Consider the following 22,301-nt stretch of genomic DNA (forward strand, 5'->3'; position numbering starts at 1 on the left):
AAGGAGAACTTCTAAAGTCCTTCAATGAAGCCAGTATCATTCTAATAATAAAACCATGTAAAGATAAAATATAAAAAGAGACCATGAAGGGCAATATCTCTGAAGAACATAAATAAAAAAATCATCAATAAAATCCTTGCATATTGAATACAGACATACATCAAAAAGATTTTACACCATGACCAAGTTGGGTTCAATGTACCCAAGTCAATAAATTAAATCACATAAATGGGTTGAAAGACAAAAAATCCACATGATCATCTCAATAGATGCAGAAAATCTTGTGACAAAAATCTAAAATATCTTTATGCTGAAAGTCTTGGAGAATGTGTGACCAGGGGCATCATATTTCAACACAATAAAAGGTATATATGAGAGACCCACAGGCAATATCACCCTAAATGCACAAACACTTGAAGCAATACCACAGGTAAGGAGTGAGATGTTTGTCCACTACCCTTACTCTTTTTCAGTATCATCCTTGAAGTGCTAGCTGGAGCAATAAAGCAAGAGAAAGAGATTCAAGTGCTACAAATAGGAAAAAAAGTAAAAATCTTCTAATTTACCTATGACATGGCATTATACATAAAAGATCCCAAAAATTCTACCAGAAAACTTCTAAAAATGACTAACAATTTCATCAATGTGGCACAATATATCAACTTGTAAAAATTATTCAATGTTTTATAATTTATATAAATCAGAGTACTATGTATGGGAGTGGATTTTAAGGGCGTGGGATAATGGTAGAAAGAAGATAAATCTAAATCAGGCTGAGTTTGTCTGTTTGGCTCTAGTGTGCATGTAGGTTCCTGGTTTAATGTTCTATTTTGAACAGTTATAAAAGTTGTCAACAGTTTGGTTGGTTGAAGTATGGGTCCAAGAATATTTTTTAGTTAGGTATTTGTTGCTGTGATAAAACACCATGACCATAAACAGCTTTACTTTGCCTACACTTCCACATCATTGTCCTTGCAGAGGGAATTCAGTGCAAGAATTCAAGTTGGGTGGGATCCTGGGAGCAGAAACTGAAAGAGAAACCATGATAGGCTGAGGTTTACTGATTTCCTCCTAATAGCTTGCTTGGCATGCCTTCTCATAGCTTTCAGGACCACTGACTCATTGAACTGGGCCCTCTCACACCAATTGCCAATCAAGATAATGCCCTACAGACTTATCCATGGGCCAACCTGGTGAGTACATTTTCTCAGTTGAGGTTGCCTCTTCCCAAATGACTGTTTGTGTCAAGTTGACATAAAACTAGTCAGCACAGATGGCCTATTGTGAATGAAAATACTTGACATCAACTTCAACTGACTTAGTGCTGATGAAGGAATTAAAGGGCTCGGGGAAATTGATATGGTGGCAATGATTTGTCATCTGAAACCTTTTTCTTTACCACAGGGGCAGGGGAGGTCTAGAAGATATGCTTTTCACTGGTATTATGAGAAACAAAGTTGTCTGAAAGACATTAGTATATTTTAGAAAGTCTGTTGCTTCTCCCCTCGGTATGCAAGATGTCTATGGGTGTGTCAGTTGATCAGATCTTCACTGCTGCATAGCAACCTGTCTCCAAGTCAGTGTCTGGAGATTGTAAGAATGTTCTTTGAGTCCATAGGCCATATAGAGAGATTTCCTTTGGGTCTGGCTAATGTTGATGGATTTGGCTCCAACTTCTGCAGTGAGCTGGAGGGTCAGCCATTCTAGAATGAACTCATCAACACAGAGTGATGGATTAATTAGAGACCAAGACAACAGTGACGCTTATATTTGTGTCTTATTTTCTAGTGGGATAATCCTGGCTGGTTCTCTTGGAATGAATGGGAATTTAAGACAGGAAGCAAGTGAGAGTATATCTCTTTAGGGATATGCTTGAAATTTGCAAACATCACTTTGTTCATAATATCCTGGACAAATCTCTTTGTTCAGTTCCAGGGAGTGGAAAATAGAGTCCATTTATGGATGGAAGTAACAGAAAAATTATATTGCAAGAGGAAAGACCTTAGAAAGACTGTTAAGTCATACCCACTTCTTTTGCAATCAACGACAGCTCTCACCATTCATTCAGTCTAATGTGAGTAGTAAGATAAGAATTATATATGACTTGACTTTGTCAGACTTTTATATTTAGTAAAGTGCCTGCCAGAAACAATGTAAGGGGTGACCAGTTTCTTTAGCACATGGCTTCAGAGGTTTTTGGCGTGGTTAGGGGGCTCTAATGCTTCTGGGAAATAGCAAATCTGAACATCATAGCAGAAGAAAGTAGAAGGGCAAAGTAGCAAAGCTCCATGGTGCCTGGGAAATGGAAGGAAGAGCATGAAGCAGAGCAAGTCATAGCCCCCGAGAAGCAGCCCAATCCTTCAACATTTGAAGGTTTCCATCACTTCTCAATTATGCAGTCAAGGGAACTCATGAGTGGAATCATCTGTCAGTTACACCAGAGCTTCACAGTTCAAGCACTTCTCTAAAGACAGCAGTAATGACCAAGTCTTTACACATGAGCATTTAGGGCAGTGGTTCTCAGCCTTCCTAATGGTGTGTCTTTAATAAGTTCCTCATGTTTTGGTAACCCCCAACCATAAAATTATTTCATTGCTACTTCATAAGTATAATTTTGTTATTATTATGAATTGTAATATAAATATCTAATACACAGCCTATGTAATATGTGAGCCCTGTGTGGTCATGACCCAGAGGTTAAGAACTGCTGCTTTAGGGTGATGTTCCATATCTAAGTCATGGCGTTTTACTATATGACCAACACAAATTGCAAAACAAACAAGCTCCCAAAACTTAATAATTCCAATGCTGCTCAAAAGATCAAGTTCAGAATCTTCTCTGAGACTCAAGACAAACTTTTAGTTGGGAGCCTTAATAAAAATGTAATAAGTTACACACTTCTGATATATAATGGTACAAGAAGCATATTCTCACTCTAAATGGCAGGATTGGGGCATTGGAAGGATGCTGGCTATGCAGGCCAGCAATGATGGCTGGTAGCAGGGAAAGCACTAAGGTCTGTAACTGCATGTCTGGATTCCAAGGACATCTTTATGTGATGTGAACTTGTGATGTGAATGTCTGGATGGCCAAACAGGAAGGCTTTCAGTGCTTGCTGGATGTCCTGAAGAAATCTTTCCAGTCATTCACATATTGTAGACAGTCTATGAAATACCCTCAAAGCCACTTTCCTATCATCTTAATACAATACAAAGTACCTGGCTTCTTTTTAATTACCCCACTGTCTATAGAAAATGTGAATTAGAATATTAACCACTTTCCTTGTTGCTGTGACCCAATATCTAACAGAAAAACTTAAGGGTAGACAGGTTTATTTCATCATAGCAGAGAAGACATAGCAGTGGGGGCAGCCAATAATCATGACTACAGGAGTACATGGTAGTAGCTTGTGATATGACACTGACCAGAGAGAACTTGGGATGCTACAGTGCCAGTCGCAATCCTCACGGACCTCATCTCCAACTCTATACTTCTCCCATTGAGGCTCTATTCCTTTTTGTTTTTATTTAACTTTTTATTGTTTCTTTGTGAATTTGATACCAAGTACCCCAATCTTATTCATCTCCCCATCCTTTCATATCTGCCTTTCATCCTTGCAAGCCCCCCCAAAGAAAAAAAGTATTGTAGAAGCTGTAGTATGTCAGAGTGTCTCTACCTTTTGGTCCACACGTCTTTACTTGCAAATATTCATTGTAATAAGTCATTGGTCTGGTTTGAGACCTCTGGCTTCTGCTACTCTGTCAACATTGGATCCGACCCGGGACTCCTTTCAGATGTCCTGTTATTGCCTTTCATCATGGAGATACTGAAGCTTTGTATCTTCAGGACCGGCCCCTTTACATGTTCCAGCAGCTCATAGATGTTGGGAAAGGCCAAGTTAAAGCTGTTAAACCCCTATATTGGGGCCTGGTGGTAGCTGAGGTAGTAAGCCTACCACATCTCCAACACCCACAACACCAGGGTGAGCTTTCTAGAACTGCCCCATTTAGATCACCCTTTGCTACACCAGGCGAGGCACAGGGAGGCCTTAATTCTAAACAGCCACTAACTTTCTAAAACAGCACGTCCAGATGGGATGTAGGTGTTCAAATATGCGCCTGTGAGAACATCTCATATTGAAACATAACAGTCAGCTCTAACATTATAAGCACTTTCCTGATCCATCCACAAGCCTTTCAATGTTTTTTTGTTGTACATACTGCTTCAGATTTTCATTGTACCCCTGGCTAGAAACAGCTGACAACATATAGGCAGTGGTCTGGATCCTGAACCATCTTGAAATGTATTTTGCAAGATAAATTAATCTATCTAAACACTTGGGACATCAATGTTGGAGATTAGTTTTAATGCTTTGATTCAATCTGGAATCAAATAGTCCAATAACTAAAGGTCTTTGTTCAAAATTGGTTTTTAATTGATAAATAAAGATGCCAGTGGCCAATGGCTGAGCAAAAGGAGATGGGATGGGACACTTAGAGTTGCGCAGGCTAGACACAGAGGGGAAGGGAAGGAGGAATCGCCATGAAGCGATGGGATATGGAGGACAGAGAGCTGCAGAACATAGAGCCAGCCAGCCAGGTAAGATTTCAGGTAAGTGCCCACTGGCCACTTCCTTGATTGGGCCTAGAGTAGCAGGCAGAGGATTAGAAGTGCCTAACCATTGAGCTAGATGGCATATTAAAAATAAGCTAACTTGTGTGTCTTTATTTTGCAGATCATGGGCGGGAGGCTGGAACTGTGACCCACAAGGAGCTCAGAGAGGAGTAGCTAAAAATTATGCTACATATCAATAGACATCTGAATGCCCTCTGGTACTCACCAATACTGCCATTATTGCTATCCGAAAGCCCGTAAGTACAGTCTTTACTGTCTACATTCCTCCTGCTTTCTAATCTTTGGACTTCCACCATTAACCTCTGTCTACAACATAGGGCACTTCTCTGAGCAATTCTGAATTCTTCCCCTACACTAGTTCCAAAGCCTCTGGACTTAGGGTCAGCTAGTTCAACAACAACTTTATCCTTGGTACCAATTTTATGTTAGACTCCAGCATCAAATGACTTAAGGAAAGGAATGGGAAAACATGCATGTTTGCTATGGCGAGATCTTTAGGTGGAATATGAAATACCATAGAGTTATTTGAAGGTGATATAGGAAAACACTGAGACATAAATTGGTAAGCCTAAACATAGAGAGGACACGTGAGTATGAGAGAATACTAAATAGAATTTTCATAGAGAAAAAATGGAATCAGGAAACAAGTCCTTATTTCATACAAAATAAAACAGTAAAGGAAGGAAACAATAGAAAAAGTGAAAATAGAGAGAGACCTCACTGCCTGGACAGGTGGGCACTCCTGAAGAGATCACCAACACTGCCCACCCCTGCCCACATCCCTGGGCCAAGAGGAAACTGTATACAGCCTCTGGGTTCCCATAGAGGAAGGCCCAGGAGCAGCAGGTCCGCTGCGTCTGAGACACCACCGGAACCTGAAGGGACCGACCGGATAAACAGTTCTCTGCACCCAAATCCCGTGGGAGAGAGAGCTAAACCTTCAGAGAGGCAGACATGCCTGGGAAACCAGAAGAGACTGCACTCTGCCCACATCTCTGACTCCAGAGGAAAACACCAAACACCATCTGGAACCCTGGTGCACGGAAGCTCCCGGAAAGGGCGGCACAGATCTTTCTGGTTGCTGCCGCCGTGGTGAGCTCGTAAGCAACACCCCACGAGCAAACTTGAGCCTCGGGACCACAGGTAAGACAAAACTTCCTACTCCAAGCGACCTGCCTAGTGAACTCAGGACACAGGCCCACAGGACAGCTGAAGACCTGTAGATAGGAAAAACAGAACACTCTGTTCCCATAACTGGCTGAAAGAAAACAGGAAAATAGGTCTACAGCACCCCTGACACACAGGCTTATAGGACAGTCTAGCCACGGTCAGAAATAGCAGAACAAAGTAACACTAGAGATAATCTGATGGCGAGAGGCAAGCGCAGGAATCCAAGCAACAGAAACCAAGACTACATGGCATCATCGGAGCTCAATTCTCCCACCAAAGCAAACACTGAATATCCAAACACACCAGAAAAGCAAGACCTAGATTTAAAATCACATTTGATCAAAAGCTGGAGGATTTCAAGAAAGATGTGAAGAACTCCCTTAGAGAAACACAGGAAAACATAAATAAACAAGTAGAAGCCTACAGAGAGGAATCACAAAAATCCCTGAAAGAATTCCAGGAAAACACAATCAAACAGTTGAAGGAATTAAAAATGGAAATAGAAGCAATCAAGAAAGAACACATGGAAACAACCCTGGATATAGAAAACCAAAAGAAGAGACAAGGAGTTGTAGATATGAGCTTCACCAACAGAATACAAGAGATGGAAGAGAGAATCTCAGGAGCAGAAGATTCCATAGAAATCATTGACTCAACTGTCAAAGATAATGTAAAGCAGAAAAAGCTACTGGTCCAAAACATACAGGAAATCCAGGACTCAATGAGAAGATCAAACCTAAGGATAATAGGTATAGAAGAGAGTGAAGATTCCCAGCTCAAAGGACCAGTAAATATCTTCAACAAAATCATAGAAGAAAACTTCCCTAACTTAAAGAAAGAGATACCCATAGGCATACAAGAAGCCTACAGAATTCCAAATAGATTGGACCAGAAAAGAAACACCTCCCGACACATAATAGTCAAAACACCAAATTCACAAAATAAAGAAAGAATATTAAAAGCAGTAAGGGAAAAAGGTCAAGTAACATATAAAGGCAGACCTATCAGAATCACACCAGACTTTTCGCCAGAAACTATGAAAGCCAGAAGATCCTGGACAGATGTCATACAAACCCTAAGAGAACACAAATGCCAGCCCAGGTTACTGTATCCTGCAAAACTCTCAATTAACATAGATGGAGAAACCAAGATATTCCATGACAAAACCAAATTTACACAATATCTTTCTACAAATCCAGCACTACAAAGGATAATAAATGGTAAAGCCCAACATAAGGAGGCAAGCTACACCCTAGAAGAAGCAAGAAACTAATCATCTTGGCAACAAAACAAAGAGAAGAAAAGCACACAAACATAACCTCATATCCAAATATGAATATAACAGGAAGCAATAATCACTATTCCTTAATATCTCTCAACATCAATGGACTCAACTCCCCAATAAAAAGACATAGATTAACAAACTGGATATGCAATGAGGACCCTGCATTCTGCTGCCTACAGGAAACACACCTCAGAGACAAAGACAGACACTACCTCAGCGTGAAGGCTGGAAAACAAATTTCCAAGCAAATGGTCAGAAGAAGCAAGCTGGAGTAGCCATTCTAATATCAAATAAAATCAATTTTCAACTAAAAGTCATCAAAAAAGATAAGGAAGGACACTTCATATTCATCAAAGGAAAAATGAACTCTCAATCCTAAATATCTATGCCCCAAATACAAGGGAACCTACATACATAAAAGAAACCTTACTAAAGCTCAAAGCGCACATTGCACCTCACACAATAATAGTAGGAGATTTCAACACCCTACTCTCATCAATGGACAGATCATGGAAACAGAAATTAAACAGAGATGTAGACAGACTAAGAGAAGTCATGAGCCAAATGGACTTAACAGATATTTATAGAACATTCTATCCTAAAGCAAAAGGATATACCTTCTTCTCAGCTCCTCATGGTACTTTCTCCAAAATTGACCATATAATTGGTCAAAAAACGGGCCTCAACAGGTACAGAAAGATAGAAATAATCCCATGCGTGCTATCAGACCACCACGGCCTAAAGCTGGTCTTCAATAACAAAAAGGGAAGAACGCCCACATATACGTGGAAGTTGAACAATGCTCTACTCAATGATAACCTGGTCAAGGAAGAAATAAAGAAAGAAATTAAAGACTTTTTAGAATTTAATGAAAATGAAGGTACAACATACCCAAACTTATGGGACACAATGAAAGCTGTGCTAAGAGGAAAATTCATAGCGCTGAGTGCCTGCAGAAAGAAACAGGAAAGAGCATATGTCAGCAGCTTGACAGCACACCTAAAAGCTCTAGACCAAAAAGAAGCAAATACACCCAGGAGGAGTAGAAGGCAGGAAATAATCAAACTCAGAGCTGAAATCAACCAAGTAGAAACAAAAAGGACCATAGAAAGAATCAACAGAACCAAAAGTTGGTTCTTTGAGAAAATCAACAAGATAGATAAACCCTTAGCCAGACTAACGAGAGGACACAGAGAATGCGTCCAAATTAACAAAATCAGAAATGAAAAGGGAGACATAACTACAGATTCAGAGGAAATTCAAAAAATCATCAGATCTTACTATAAAAACCTATATTCAACAAAACTTGAAAATCTTCAGGAAATGGACAATTTCCTAGACAGATAGCAGGTATCGAAGATAAATCAGGAACACATAAACCAGTTAAACAACCCCATAACTCCTAAGGAAATAGAAGCAGTCATTAAAGATCTCCCAACCAAAAAGAGCCCAGGTCCAGACGGGTTTAGTGCAGAATTCTATCAAACCTTCATAGAAGACCTCATACCAATATTATCCAAACTATTCCACAAAATTGAAACAGATGGATCACTACCGAATACCTTCTACGAAGCCACAATTACTCTTATACCTAAACCACACAAGGACACAACAAAGAAAGAGAATTTCAGACCAAATTCCCTTATGAATATCGACGCAAAAATACTCAACAAAATTCTGGCAAACCGAATTCAAGAGCACATCAAAACAATCATCCACCATGATCAAGTAGGCTTCATCCCAGGCATGCAGGGATGGTTTAATATACGGAAAACCATCAACGTGATCCATTATATAAACAAACTGAAAGATCAAAACCACATGATCATTTCATTAGATGCTGAGAAAGCATTTGACAAAATTCAACACCCCTTCATGATAAAAGTCCTGGAAAGAATAGGAATTCAAGGCCCATACCTAAACATAGTAAAAGCCATATACAGCAAACCAGTTGCTAACATTAAACTAAATGGAGAGAAACTTGAAGCAATCCCACTAAAATCAGGGACTAGACAAGGCTGCCCACTCTCTCCCTACTTATTCAATATAGTTCTTGAAGTTCTAGCCAGAGCAATCAGACAACAAAAGGAGATCAAGGGGATACAGATGGGAAAAGAAGAGGTCAAAATATCACTATTTTCAGATGATATGATAGTATATTTAAGTGATCCCAAAAGTTCCACCAGAGAACTACTAAAGCTGATAAACAACTTCAGCAAAGTGGCTGGGTATAAAATTAACTCAAATAAATCAGTAGCTTTCCTCTATACAAAAGAGAAACAAGCCGAGAAAGAAATTAGGGAAACGACACCCTTCATAATAGACCCAAATAATATAAAGTACCTCGGTGTGACTTTAACAAAGCAAGTAAAAGATCTGTACAATAAGAACTTCAAGACACTGAGGAAAGAAATTGAAGAAGTCCTCAGAAGATGGAAAGATCTCCCATGCTCATGGATTGGCAGGATTAATATAGTAAAAATGGCCATTTTACCAAAAGCAATCTACAGATTCAATGCAATCCCCATCAAAATACCAATCCAATTCTTCAAAGAGTTAGACAGAACAATTTGCAAATTCATCTGGAATAACAAAAAACCCAGGATAGCTAAAGCTATCCTCAACAATGAAAGGACTTCAGGGGGAATCACTATCCCTGAACTCAAGCAGTATTACAGAGCAATAGTGATAAAAACTGCATGGTATTGGTACAGAGACAGACAGATAGACCAATGGAATAGAATTGAAGACCCAGAAATGAACCCACACACCTATGGTCACTTGATTTTTGACAAAGGAGCCAAAACCATCCAATGGAAAAAAGATAGCATTTTCAGCAAATGGTGGTGGTTCTACTGGAGGTCAACATGTAGAAGAATGCAGATCGATCCATGCTTATCACCCTGTACAAAGCTTAAGTCCAAGTGGATCAAGGACCTCCACATCAAACCAGACACTCTCAAACTAATAGAGGAAAAACTAGGGAAGCATCTGGAACACATGGGCACTGGAAAAAATTTCCTGAACAAAACACCAATGGCTTACGCTCTAAGATCAAGAATCGACAAATGGGATCTCATAAAACTGCAAAGCTTCTGTAAGGCAAAGGACACTGTGGTTAGGACAAAATGGCAACCAACAGATTGGGAAAAGATCTTTACCAATCCTACAACAGATAGAGGCCTTATATCCAAAATATACAAAGAACTCAAGAAGTTAGACCGCAGGGAGACAAATAACCCTATTAAAAAATGGGGTTCAGAGCTAAACAAAGAATTCACAGCTGAGGAATGCCGAATGGCTGAGAAACACCTAAAGAAATGTTCAACATCTTTAGTCATAAGGGAAATGCAAATCAAAACAACCCTGAGATTTCACCTCACACCAGTGAGAATGGCTAAGATCAAAAACTCAGGTGACAGCAGATGCTGGCGAGGATGTGGAGAAAGAGGAACACTCCTCCATTGTTGGTGGGATTGCAGACTGGTACAACCATTCTGGAAATCAGTCTGGAGGTTCCTCAGAAAATTGGACATTGAACTGCCTGAGGATCCAGCTATACCTCTTTTGGGCATATACCCAAAAGATGCCTCAACATATAAAAGAGACACGTGCTCCACTATGTTCATTGCAGCCTTATTTATAATAGCCAGAAAATGGAAAGAACCCAGATGCCCTTCAACAGAGGAATGGATACAGAAAATATGGTACATCTACACAATGGAATATTACTCAGCTATCAAAAACAACGAGTTTATGAAATTCGTAGGCAAATGGTTGGAACTGGAATATATCATCCTGAGTGAGCTAACCCAATCACCGAAAGACATACATGGTATGCACTCATTGATAAGTGGCTATTAGCCCAAATGCTTGAATTACCCTAGATCCCTAGAACAAACGAAACTCAAGACGGATGATCAAAATGTGAATGCTTCACTCCTTCTTTAAATGAGGAAAAAGAATACCCTTGGCAGGGAAGGGAGAGGCAAAGATTAAAACAGAGACTGAAGGAACACCCATTCAGAGCCTGCCCCACATGTGTCCCATACATATATAGCCACCCAATTAGACAAGATGGATGAAGCAAAGAAGGAGCCGGATGTAGATCACTCCTGAGAGACACAGCCAGAGTACAGCAAATACAGAGGCGAATGCCAGCAGCAAACCACTGAACTGAGAATAGGTCCCCCGTTGAAGGAATCAGAGAAAGAACTGGAAGAGCTTGAAGGGGCTCGAGACCCCATATGTACAACAATGTCAAGCAACCAGAGCTTCCAGGGACTAAGCCACTACCTAAAAACTATACATGGACTGACCCTGGACTCTGACCCCATAGTTAGCAATGAATATCCTAGTAAGAGCACCAGTGGAAGGGGAAGCCCTGGGTCCTGCTAAGACTGAACCCCCAGTGAACTAGACTATGGGGGGGAGGGCGGCAATGAGGGGAGGGTTGGGAGGGGAACACCCATAGGAAGGGGAGGGCGGAGGGGGATGTTTGCCCGGAAACCGGGAAAGGGAATAACACTCGAAATGTATATAAGAAATACTCAAGTTAATAAAAAAAAAAAGAAGTTAGACCGCAGGGAGACAAATAACCCTATTAAAAATGGGGTTCAGAGCTAAACAAAGAATTCACAGCTGAGGAATGCCGAATGGCTGAGAAACACCTAAAGAAATGTCCAACATCTTTAGTCATAAGGGAAATGCAAGTCAAAACAACCCTGAGATTTCACCTCACACCAGTGAGAATGGCGAAGATCAAAAACTCAGGGGACAGCAAATGCTGGCGAGGATGCGGAGAAAGAGGAACACTACTCCATTGTTTGGGATTGCAGACTGGTACAACCATTCTGGAAATCAGTCTGGAGGTTCCTCAGAAAATTGGACATTGAACTGCCTGAGGATCCAGCTATACCTCTTTTGGGCATATACCCAAAAGATGCCTCAACATATAAAAGAGACACGTACTCCACTATGTTCATTGCAGCCTTATTTATAATAGCCAGAAAATGGAAAGAACCCAGATGCCCTTCAACAGAGGAATGGATACAGAAAATATGGTACATCTACACAATGGAATATTACTCAGCTATCAAAAACAACGAGTTTATGAAATTCGTAGGCAAATGGTTGGAACTGGAATATATCATCCTGAGTGAGCTAACCCAATCACCGAAAGACATACATGGTATGCACTCATTGATAAGTGGCTATTAGCCCAAATGCTTGAATTACCCTAGATCCCTAGAACAAACGAAACTCAAGACGGATGATCAAAATGTGAATGCTTCACTCCTTCTTTAAATGAGGAAAAAGAATACCCTTGGCAGGGAAGGGAGAGGCAAAGATTAAAACAGAGACTGAAGGAACACCCATTCAGAGCCTGCCCCACATGTGTCCCATACATATATAGCCACCCAATTAGACAAGATGGATGAAGCAAAGAAGGAGCCGGATGTAGATCACTCCTGAGAGACACAGCCAGAGTACAGCAAATACAGAGGCGAATGCCAGCAGCAAACCACTGAACTGAGAATAGGTCCCCCGTTGAAGGAATCAGAGAAAGAACTGGAAGAGCTTGAAGGGGCTCGAGACCCCATATGTACAACAATGTCAAGCAACCAGAGCTTCCAGGGACTAAGCCACTACCTAAAAACTATACATGGACTGACCCTGGACTCTGACCCCATAGTTAGCAATGAATATCCTAGTAAGAGCACCAGTGGAAGGGGAAGCCCTGGGTCCTGCTAAGACTGAACCCCCAGTGAACTAGACTATGGGGGGGAGGGCGGCAATGAGGGGAGGGTTGGGAGGGGAACACCCATAGGAAGGGGAGGGCGGAGGGGGATGTTTGCCCGGAAACCGGGAAAGGGAATAACACTCGAAATGTATATAAGAAATACTCAAGTTAATAAAAAAAAAAAGAAGTTAGACCGCAGGGAGACAAATAACCCTATTAAAAATGGGGTTCAGAGCTAAACAAAGAATTCACAGCTGAGGAATGCCGAATGGCTGAGAAACACCTAAAGAAATGTCCAACATCTTTAGTCATAAGGGAAATGCAAGTCAAAACAACCCTGAGATTTCACCTCACACCAGTGAGAATGGCGAAGATCAAAAACTCAGGGGACAGCAAATGCTGGCGAGGATGCGGAGAAAGAGGAACACTACTCCATTGTTTGGGATTGCAGACTGGTACAACCATTCTGGAAATCAGTCTGGAGGTTCCTCAGAAAATTGGACATTGAACTGCCTGAGGATCCAGCTATACCTCTCTTGGGCATATACCCAAAAGATGCCCCAACATATAAAAAAGACACGTACTCCACTATGTTCATCGCAGCCTTATTTATAATAGCCAGAAGCTGGAAAGAACCCAGATGCCCGTCAACAGAGGAATGGATACAGAAAATATGGTACATCTACACAATGGAATATTACTCAGCTATCAAAAACAATGACTTTATGAAATTCGTAGGCAAATGGTTGGAACTGGAAAATATCATCCTGAGTGAGGTAACCCAATCACAGAGAAATACACATGGTATGCACTCATTGATAAGTGGCTCTTAGCCCAAATGCTTGAATTACCCTAGATGCCTAGAACACATGAAACTCAAGACGGATGATCAAAATGTGAATGCTTCACTCCTTCTTTAAAAGGGGAACAAGAATACCCTTGGCAGGGAATAGAGAGGCAAAGATTAAAACAGAGACAGAAGGAACACCCATTCAGAGCCTGCTCCACATGTGGCCCATACATATACAGTCACCCAATTAGACAAGATGGATGAAGCAAAGAAGTGCAGGCAGACAGGAGCCGGATGTAGATCTCTCCTGAGAGACACAGCCAGAATACAACAAATACAGGGGCGAATGCCAGCAGCAAACCACTGAACTGAGAACAGACCCCCGTTGAAGGAATCAGAGAAAGAACTGGAAGAGCTTGAAGGGGCTCGAGATCCCATATGAACAACAATGCCAAGCAACCAGAGCTTCCAGGGACTAAGCCACTACCTAAAGACTATACATGACTGACCCTGGACTCTGACCTCATAGGTAGCAATGAATATCCTAGCAAGAGCACCAGTGGAAGGGAAGCCCTGGGTCCTGCTAAGACTGAACCCCCAGTGAACTAGACTATGGGGGGGAGGGCGGCAATGGGGGGAGGATGGGGAGGGCAACACCTATAAAGGAGGGGAGGGGGAGGGATTAGGGTGATGTTGGCCTGGAAACCGGGAAAGTGAATAACACTCGAAATGTAAATAAGAAATACTCAAGTTAAAAAAAAAAAAGAAAAAAAAAAGAAAAAAAAGTGAAGATAGCAAGTGCTAGATTTTCCACTAAATTAAATTTAAAAATCACACATTACATTGGGCCACTCCCATTATGTGAGAATTATGTCAACACTCCAATTAAAAGATAGAGATGGTCTATACCCCATTTTCTTGTAGGATTATTTGGTTCTCTGAAGTCTAACTTTTTGAGTTCTTTGTATATATTGGATATTAACCCTGTATAAGATGTGGGATTGGTAAAGATCTTTTCCAAATCCTTAGGTTGCTGTTTTTGTCCTATTGAGTGTGTCCTTTGCCTTACAGAAGCTTTGTAACTTTATGAGGTCCCATTTGTCAATTATTGATCTTAAAGCATAAGCCATTGTTGTTCTGTTCAGGGAAATTTCCCTTGTGCCTATGTGTTCGAGGCTCTTCCCCATTTTCTCTTCTATTAGTTTGAGTGTATCTGGTTTTATGTGGAGGTCTTTGATCCACTTGGACTTGAGCTTTGTGCAGGGAGATAAGAATGGATCGATTTGCATTCTTTTATGTACTGACCTCCAGTTGAACCAGCACCATTTGTTGAAAATGCTGTCTTTTTTCCATTGGATGGTTTTAGATCCTTTATTAAAGATCAAGTGACCATAGGTGTGAGGGTTCATTTCTGGGTCATCAATTCTATTCCATTGATTTAACTGTCTGTCTCTCTACCAATTCCATGCAGTTTTTATCACGACTGCTCTGTAATACAGCTTGAGGTCCGGAATGGTGAGTCCCCAAGAAGTTCTTTTACTGTTGAAAATAGTTTTCGTTACCCTGGGATTTTGGTCATTTCAAATGAATTTGCAAATGCTCTTTCTAACACTATGAAGAATTGAGTTGGAATTTTGATGGGGATTGCATTGAATCTGTAGATTATTTTCAGCAAGATGACCATTTTACTATATTAATTCTGCCAATCCATGACCATGGGAGATCTTTCCATTTTCTGAGATCTTCTTCAATTTCTTTCTTCAGAGACTTGAAGTTCTTGTCATGCACGTCTTTTACTTGCTTGATTAGAGTCACAGCAAGGTATTTTATATTATTTGTGATGATTGTTAAGGGTGTCAGTTCCCTAATTTCTTTCTCAGATTCTGTATTCTTTGAGTAAAGGAAGGCTACTGATTTGTTTGTGTTAATTTTATACCCAGCCACTTCTCAACTGAGGAATATCGAATAGCAGAGAACCACCTAAATAAATGGTCAATATCCTTAGTCATCAGGGAAATGCAAATCAAAACAACCTTGAGATCCCACGTCACTCCACCCAGAATGGTTAAAATCAAAATCTCAGGTGACAGCAGATGCCGGCGAGGATGTGGAGAAAGAGGAACAGTCATCCATTGTTGGTGGGGTTGCAAGCTGGTACAACCACTCTGGAAATCAGTCTGGAGGCTCCTCAGAAAATTGGACATTACACTACCCGAGGACCCAGCTATACCTCTCTTGGGCATATACCCAAAAGATGCTCCAACATAGAACAATGACACATGCTTCACCATGTTCATAGCAGCCTTATTTACAATAGCCAGAAGCTGGAAAGAACCCAGATACCCTTCAACAGAGGAATGGATATGGAAAACACAGTATGATTACACAGCTATTATATATCTACTCAGCTATTAAAAAGGAATACTACATGAAATTCTTAGGCAAATGGCTGAAATTAGAAAATTGAAATGTAAATACATAAAATATCCAATAAAAAATTTAAAAATGAGACAAAAATGGAGATCAGCTTACTCTGCTATTGTATGCCTAAAGCATAATTTGACATTATGCTGCTGTAATGCCCACTTTAAACATAAAATCCCAGATAGATTTACTATAAAAGGATTACAATTTTTATATCAGTCAAATGCTACCTGAAAGTGGTAGCTGTTACTTTACATGAACATTAGATCTTAGAGCAGTGCTTCTCAACCTGTGGGCCTTGATCCACTTGTAAGTCACAGGACCTTTTCATGGGCATCTTGCTTATCCAATATTCATTACTATTCCAAAAACAGTAGTACAATTACACTTATTAAGTAATGATACAAATGATTTTATGATTGGGGGGATCACCCCAACATGAGGAACTTTATTAAAGGGTCACAGCATTAGGGAGGTTGAGGTCCACTGCCTTAGATGGAACAAAAAGGCAGTAATTAGATATGAATGTATATTAGTCTGTTCTGCTGTGACAAAGGATCTGAGATAGACTGTGTGTAAGGGACAGAACTCCCTGCCCCTGCAGTGCTGAGGACTGAGTAGAGTAATCTTGAGCCCCTGAAGGTGTATCTGGAGACTGGCCTTTCTGTTGTCCACTTAGTGCATTAGCCCATTAAATCTGCCTTTAGCTCAGTTTTTTCGACTTGTGTCTTTTCTTGATGATCACCCACTTGTGGACCTGTCTCCTTTGCTGGGCTGTGAGGGCCTGAAGGCAGCTTTGGTAACAACCATCTTTGTGTTCTTAGTTCCAGGCATAATGACTTATGATTCAATTCAACAAGTGTGTGTGTGCGTGTGTGTGCATAAGTTATAGTTTATTCACAGTCTCCAGGGGCTAAGAATTGTGTGGCTCCACCTGGTTTCAACATTTAACATCCTGAAACAGTATTTTGTCTACATTACTCATCGTGCTTCCCTGCTGCACAGCACAGGAGTCCTTTGTTCTGAGATAACAAACCACTCCTCATCCTATTACCATAATTATATATTTGTAATGTTCAATCTTTTTCCTAATGTGGGGTACATTTGTCTTTATTCCTGTGTGATTTTAGCTCCAGAAAACTTAATAATATCTTTTTAAGCCTAGATTTCTTACAGTTGATACTTGTGAATCCTTGTGTCTCTCCTAAATTAGGAAAAGTTCGTAGTATGACCATCTGATCTATTTACAAGGAAGTGAATTCTGTGACAAATATTTTTTTAAATCCCAAATTAGTGGCTATTCAAATTTCAACCCTTTGTTTGGCTGGCTTAATATAGGCTTTTTTTTTTCATTCAAAATACTTACAGATATTCTTAGATGTGCTAAGCCCTGGGATAGAGCAGCAGAGATCAATATAAAGCTTATTTTTCTTCAGGAGTTGCATGAGAATGGACTAAAGCATTAATGGATGCCAATATCTGGGATGGCTGAGACTTTGAACACTCGTCTTTTACAAAGGCATGGTGAACTGAAAATCTATTCGCCAGGTTTCAGCTATTGCTTTCTCCACCCTCAGCCTATAACGTAAGTGGCCCAAATTATGAGGCAATAGAGGATGGCTTGACATCTGGTAGACCTTGGTAAGGCCTCGAGCCCTGGGACAATTCTCACGACAAATATCATCTTCAATGTCAAATAGCCAGAGAACTTTGAGGTTGGGATAATGATTATGACAATGAACTAGCAAACAGCAAGATAATTAGTGCAAAGGTTAGGGAGTGAGGTCATCAAAGCAAGCCTTGGTGGTCAGCCTCATGTCCTGGACATGACCGCGGGTTTGCAAGGTGCAAGACTTCACAGTGTTCTAGATATGAAAATTCTCTCATTCCTGAGTGAATGTGAAGCCTTGCCTTTGCATACAGACAAAAGTAGGGATTAAAAATCTACCTGGATTTAGAATGCGTTTGTCAAACCAAATACAGATCTACTGGGAAAAGGTAGAGTTTCACTGATTTGTGGTTTTTAAGCAAAAGTGTTTATAACTAAGCTATTTTGAAATCAGGGCAACCCCTAAGGATTGGGTTTACAAATAAAACCATAATCTACAAAGACCATACTGAACGTAGGATTTAGTGATTATGTCAGGAAAGACAGGTCCTTTAGAGCTGGACTTTAGAAATAAACAAGTCACAACAATGAACCTCCAGAGGGAAATAAGAACTCCAAATGGCTTCCATATATTATTGAGATGTCCAGTTGTAACAATCACAACAAATACGAGGATTCAAAATGAATAGGACACTGTAACATGTACACAGGAAAAATAAAGGAACTCACAGGGAGCCAGGCACACTCAGCAGGCCGAGTAGAGACTTTGCAAAACAAAAAGAAACAAAGAAACACATGACTATAATGATTTCGAAAGCATACTATACACTATAATTTAGATTTTAAAATCCACAACCTACTGAAAACATTAAAGTTGAGAAACACAATATCTGGAATCAAACTTATTAGAGGCACTCAAGAAAAGATTTGAGTTGGAAAATTCTGCAAACTTAAAGTCTGGTCAACAGAACCCATTCACCCTTCACATCAGAAGGACAAAAGAGAAATAAAACATTTATGTGATTCCATAGATCACAAAAGGTTTCAGCACTGTATTAAAGAAGCTAAGCAAATACTGAGTAATCTAACTCAAAAGGCAGCCATGCTAGACATTTGTTATCCAAATCATTAAGAACACAAGGACAAAGCCAGAAACATGAGAGCATGGAGAGTCCAACATGTGCAGGGGGACCTACAGCTGTTCTTGTCAGAAACCAGGGAGGGCAGAGGCCAGAAGACTGATATACTAAAAAAGCTGGAACAACAACAGAATCTTCCAATCAGTCAAAAAGCACATATTTAGTAAAACTTGTTAGAATATAGATATTCTACAATAAGCAAATATTTCACATAATCACTGAAAGCTGAGTATCGTAACAAAAAACAAACAAAAACAAAAATAAGCACAAGGATATAAGAGAGATAACCCGAGTCCATACAGAAAATATGAACAGGGCAGAGTAAACATATTTTTTGGAGTTTTACTTTATTTGAGGGGAAAATTACACAACAATAATGAACAGGCATTGTTAGGTTTATAAAACATACACTTGTAGTGTTTTTAATGTCTGTGTCAGTAATAGGAGAAGGACTGGGAAAGAGACTGATCTATAATGAGGCATATTCTTTATTAATCATTTTATTCTTTTACATTTCAAATGGTATCCCCCTTCCTGATTGCCCCGCCACAAACTCCCCATTCCCCCTTTGCCTCTATGAGGGTGCCCCTCCACCCATTCACCCACTCCCACCTCACCCCTATGCTGGGACATCAAGCCTCCCTCCCCTCCCACTGATATCTGATAAGACCATCCTCTGCTATATATGTATCTGGAGTTCTGGCTCCCTCCATGTATACTCTTTGGTTGGTGGTTTATTGCAGGAGCTAGAAGAAGGGAGGGACCAGGGAGAGAGAGAGAAGGGGGAGGGGAAAAAGGGCAGGAACAGGTATTGGAAGGCTCAAGAGAGAAGTACAGAAGGAAATTGAATAGAAATATGTAGCAGAGGAAGATGGGGAACTGGAGTAGCCACTAGAAGTCCCAGACTCCAGGGAAGCAAGAGGCTCCCAGGAGCCAATGGGGATGACTTTAGCCGAAATACTCAACAGAGGGGAGATAGAACCTGTAGAGACCCCTTCCAGTAGAAAGGCACAGCCCCCAGTTGAGGGATAGGACCACCTATGCATCTCAAAAATTTAAACCCAGAAATATCCCTGTGCAAAGGAAAGACAGGGACAAACAATGGAACAGAGACTAAAGGATAGGCCGTCTAGAGACCACTTTACCTAGGGATCCATCCCATCTACAGACACCAACCCCTCACACTATTGCTGATGCCAGGAAGCGCCTGCTGACAGAAGCCTGATATGGCTGTTCCTTGGGAGGTTCTAGCAGCACCTGAGGAATACAGGTGCAGATACTCACAGACAACCATTGGACTGAGTCCCCCGGACCCTAATGGAAGAGCTAGGGTAAGGAGTGAAGGAGCTGAAGGGGATTGCGACCGTATAAGAAGAACAATATCAACTAACTGGACCACCCAGAGCTCCCAGTGACTAAACCATCAACTGAAGCATAATTTTTTGAGGCAGGATTACTGTGTAGCTCAAGCTGGCTCAAGCATGCAATGTAGCTCAGGTTACTCTTGGACTTCTGGTTCTCTTGCGTTAGTTTCTTGAGCGCTAACATTGCAGATGTGTACCATCTCTCCTAGTTTGAGTTTATCTTTTTATATTTTTCTAGAATTAAGACTATTTACTTTAAAGTTTTTAGTTTTACGTGGGCTGTCATTCACTAGCTGAGGCTATCCTGGGACACAGTATGAAGCCCAGGCTGACTTCAAATAGTTAATCCTCCTGCTGCAGTTTCCTGAGTGCTAAGATTATAGTTGTGACTCACTTCCTCTAAAGACTTCTCTCATTATACATGAGTGTTCACAGAAGCATGGTTGATAATAGACAGAAAGTTGAAATACCCCAAAGGCATACTGAGAAATGGATAAATAAAAAACAGGCTAGCCCGGCAATGGACTACCATTCAGATACTAAACATGAAAGAAGTGCTGGCTTGGGCTATCTCTAGAAGAACAGTGATAACTTTATGATAAATTAACAAAGTCAACATGAAGGTCAACATAAGTTCTACTAATATGGGATACCTAAAACAGACACCTCCATAAAGAGAGAAAGGAGATTAATATTTCCTGGAGTCAGTGTGGAGGAAAAACAGTGTTCATGAATACATAGTACTAGAGGAGGGTGACAAAAGTATCCTAGAGTTATATAGCGACAATGTTTGTACATTTTAACGAGCTTACTAAAGACATTAAACCTTCATACTTAAAAGGGTAAATTTTATCTGTGACTTATATCTCAGTGAAGCACAAATGCTCTTGACTTATGATGGGGGTTGTATCCTGAGAAATTCACTATAATTGAGGACACAGCAAGCCAAAATGCATTTAACAGCCATCAATAAATCCATAAAGCAAAAACATATTACGAGTTGACCCAGAGTAAACACATATGTTCCTTGGCTTATAGACTGAGCTCCTAGAAACCCACTATAAAGACGAAAAGTCAGAAGGCAAGCCATGGTGAATCGAGGACTATTTTTTATATCGGCTGAGTCGCCAGTGTTTCATATCTTACGTGTACTTAGCTGAGTCGCCAGTGTTTCATATCTTACGTGTACTCGCTGATTAAAGAGCTCAGTGTCTACATTGCTATTGAAAGCATGATGATAGTACCCCAATCTGTTATTATGAAGTTGCCAAATTAGCCCTTCAGTTAGTCCACTTTCAACCTGTGTACCCTGCAGCTATGCTGTTAGGTACATACATGTGTGAAACGATCTGTCTTCCTGATGAACAGGCAAGTTTGTCTTTGCAAAGCCCTTATTTGCCAAGAGCAGAGCATTTCATCCTGAGCTTGAATCTGTCTCCTTTGTTCCTGTACAGATATCTCATCTCCCTGTTAATTATGTCTTCAGGTTACTGAGTACCCTTTCTATTGATTTATCTAGTGTGCATGACTTTAAAATGTGTAGCTTATAAACAATATTTGCAGGGCCATCATTTAAATCTCTCCTTCCAGTGATTGTCATATGATAGATGTTCTTAACCTACTTACACTTATTGTAATTACTGATATGAAATGTCTATGGATGTCATCTTTAGATTTATGTTTGATATAGAATTCTCTTTTGATTATCTTTTCAGTATCGTCTTCCTTGAGTACAACAGAGACCAACTTTACAATTTTATCTTCTTTGCCTGCCTGCCTGCCTGCCTGCATGTTTACTGCTTTCTATTTGAAGACAGCATCTCAATCTATACCCCAGGCTATCCTGGGTCTAACTGTATATCATAGCGTGGCCTCTGACTTATTACCGTTCTCCTGCCTCAGCTTCCCAAGTGCATCTCTGAAGTAGGCATTTTGGAGTTAACAAGAGACGTCTTCACTCACAGTTGAGTTTGAAATAATATCAGCTCGATTTCAACAGAATGCAAAAACGTCGATCAAATACAACTCCATTTTCTAGCCCCACATGGTGTCTCATGATCCTACAGTTCATACACGAGTAGATTATGTACACAAAGCACGGATTTAACATTGTTGCTACATGGCATTGTATTTCAAGTCAGA

This window comes from Rattus norvegicus, chromosome 14 (genome assembly GCF_021556685.1).
Source record: "Rattus norvegicus strain SHRSP/BbbUtx chromosome 14, alternate assembly SHRSP_T2T, whole genome shotgun sequence".
In the NCBI taxonomy this organism is placed as follows: Eukaryota; Metazoa; Chordata; class Mammalia; order Rodentia; family Muridae; genus Rattus; species Rattus norvegicus.